The following is a 3,592-nucleotide window of genomic DNA, read 5'->3' as shown; positions in this document are numbered from 1 at the left end:
CTCGTGCGAAGTCCTCTGGCCCCCATCACCAGATTACAGACACACCCCTTTCCTTCTGGGTGTGAATGCACGCCCTGTTGGTCAAATTCCCTCCCCTTACATTTTCAGCCATGATTCTGAAAATAACACGAATAACTGCCACACAGATAAATCACAAATAATAATGTGATTGAATAGCTTTTTAAATGACTATGTAGGCTAATTCAAGAATATATAGTTATCTTCCAAGAAATAACAGTTTGTTTGGAAATATGGTGTTATGCCATTTAAATGTAAAAAGGATCATTAAAAAATCTCTAGATTTGTCTATGTGAAGTGTTGTTTAAAGCCCTCTGTTTGGGGCTTACTGTGGTCAGTGTGTCTGTGTGGGCTGTGGGGTAGGGGTTACCCTCTGTCCCCACCCGGGGCTGTAAAAGGGGCTATACCCTATGGAGCCACCTGTCTGTCTGCTAGCCCTGCTTGGCCACACACCCTATGGAGCCAGCCTGCCCAGCCATGACACACAAATTAACCTCTTCCTGCTATAACAGGGCCAGACAGGTGCAGTCAGTGGTCAGCTGGAGGTCTGTGTTTGACCAGCATGCTGTATAAACAAACCTTCTCCCTCTTCAAGAGACAATGGTGAAAATGCAGACAGACAACCATCAGTTTCTCTCAGGTCAACTTTCTCATGTCAGCAGCCTACAGTCAGAGCAGTGTAGCTAGACTACAAGATGCTGATGATCGTAGTCTGCAGTAATTTCATATTACTGCAGACTACATTAGTCTGTGGTATTACATATTCTTTCATCAGGTACAATGCAGTAAGTATTGGAGGAAATCAAAGTACTCGAAACCCAGCCCAGCTGCTGCTGATAAAAGCGACAAGGAAGTAACTGAGTAAAGAAAACAACAAGTGGAGTAAAGGACTCCTGAAACTGGATCTCTACGACAATAAAGACGTTTAGTCAAAGGGCTAGGGTTTCCTCTGTTACATGAGTAAGGCTGGAGGATGGGCCAGTAAAGTTGATATTACCACAGACATTACCAATCAGAATGGTTGAAACTGAACGCACACAGTTAATAAGATGCAGACTTGATAGTTAGTGAACTTAGAAGGGGGGGGAAAAGGAAGCCACACTGATACATGTTTAAGAAAGGAACAACAATTAATGACACATTTATTTAAGGGCAGAAATAATGCTTGAACATTCCTATTTTTCACCTGTCCTTGTTCAATCTGTGCTCCTTGTGTCTGACTGGAGCCCATCAGTCCATAGTCAACTCTACGTTGTTGTATTGGAGGCATGCTGTAGTGATAACATGGCTGCAGTTCATATCATCAGACTTGTGGAAACCCATTTCAGACTGATCTGGACAGCCCATTTCATTTGAATTCTTCCTTTCAGACTCAGTTTTCTCTTCATCAGCTACCATTGTCATACATCCCGTTCAGATAGAAGATGAGACAGGGATGTTTAGTGTATTTTGTAACTCATTGATGTAAAAAGAGTGAGCAGAGATCTCAGAGAGGAGACCGATAGTAAGCTGTATGAAACATTTTGCTTATGATTTTGCCCACCGAAAACAATTACTGTTAACATTAATGTGTGAGAACTAATCATCAGCACATCCGTTATCTGCAGCAGACTGTGGTGTTGTTGGGTCTACCATGTGAGCAGAGTGGAAAACAAGCCTCTGGTGACACAGTCTGACATGACAAAAGGAAGTATTGTATTAACTGATTGGTGCAGCACATGCCAATGCTAAAATGGTGTTGTTAAAGTTCAGCAACATCATTTTGGGATTTCAAAAAGAGGAGATAGGGTCAGGGATTCACTGATGTCAGGTAGTGAAGACTTTGACCTGTTGGTTGGAAGACAAATGAGTCCCTACATGACAGCCCAGCTACACTGAGTGGACAAAACATTAGGAACACCTGCTCTTTACATTAAATAGACTGACCAGGTGAATCCAGGTGAAAGCTATCATAGCTGAGCCCTTATTGATGTCACTTGTTAAATCCACTTCAGTCAGTGTAGATGAAGAGGAGGAGACAGGTTAAAGAAGGATTTTTAAGTCTTCAGATAATTGAGACATTATTTAAAAAAAATGTTGGAACCTTTATTTAACTAGGCAAGTCAGGAACAAATTCTTATTTACAATGACGGCCTACCCTGGGCCAAACCCGGACATTGTGTAAAGCTACACACATGATACACACATATACCTGTGTGTATCAAAAATGGTCTACCACACCCAGAGGACATCCAGCCAACTTGGTACAACTATAGGAAGCATTGGAGCCAACATGGGCCAGCATCCCTGTGTAACGCTTTCGACACCTTGTAGAGTCCATGCCCGGACTAATTGAGGCTGTTCTGAGGGCAAAAGGAAACATTGCATGCGCAGTTTGAGCTACTCTAGGAAGTGACGTTGCAGGCTAGCTCAGTGCTGCCCCCTCTCATGGAGTAGCTGAAGTTTAAGGCCGAATGAGGTACTGCAGACTGCCATTAGCCACAAATTATCCTTATAACTTTGTCTGTGTGTGTGATTTGAAAGTAATCGGTTCAAGGACATACATCTGGTGAAATAGAAGCAATTATTGGTACCATGATTGTGTTTTTTTTATTTTTATATCCACGAATATTGACTAGAAGATTGAGATTTCCCCATTCACTATAATGGGGATCCTGTTTTTCTGGAAACAATGCCTGCAGTACCGTGGTCGGTCTTTAACTGGGAATCCTCAATGCGAGTGGGCAGTCATTCTCCCCTGATTGACCTCTTACTGTTACCTGGCAGCCCGTCAATGTGATCCAGTCATTAAAGCTCAAATAAATGATTTATCTCTCTGACTCTTTGACTACTCTTCCATATCGATCTGTTTGGAATGTTGAAAAACAGCAGGATTCGCTTCTCTGTTTTTTGCCTCTGCTACTTTGGTCAAACTGATAAATAGATAAATAACACTCAATTTAAAATATGTTATATGGTCAGTTGTATTGCGCACGCACGCACACACACACGTACGCACGCACGCACGCACGCTCACACACACACACGCACGCACACACACACACACACACACACACACACACACACACACACACACACACACACACACACACACACACACACACACACACACACACACACACACACACACAGTGACACCTCCCGTGTTGAATTCCTACCGGCCTGTGTAAGGTGCTAGGTGTGGGAAAGAAAACGGCTGTATAAAGCTTGGCAGCAGATTATTATGGTCTGTCGTCCTGGGTAAGTACCTATGACGATCTGCCCTGGCTCTTCAAAGAGAGGATCCATTTCAACTGTCTCCTCGGCTCAGATCCCCTCGGGCTTAAAGAGGATAGACACAACTAGAGACTTGTTTTATGATCATACTGACGTGTTATTGTTTACAGAAATATAAACGTTATCGCTTGTCGTGTCATGAGGAGCCAAAATCCTCTTTCATCGAAGCTGAAAGTGACATTGAGTTGGAATGTATGGATCAGGGCTTGGGAAGGAGGTGGCAGACTACCAAACAGTTCCTTTTTGTGATAGAAAAATACTTTTCTGTTTCAGCATAATAGCTTTGTTCAATGCTTTA

This window comes from Salvelinus fontinalis, chromosome 30 (assembly GCF_029448725.1).
Source record: "Salvelinus fontinalis isolate EN_2023a chromosome 30, ASM2944872v1, whole genome shotgun sequence".
NCBI lineage: Eukaryota > Metazoa > Chordata > Actinopteri > Salmoniformes > Salmonidae > Salvelinus > Salvelinus fontinalis.
This window is presented reverse-complemented; position numbering follows the sequence as displayed.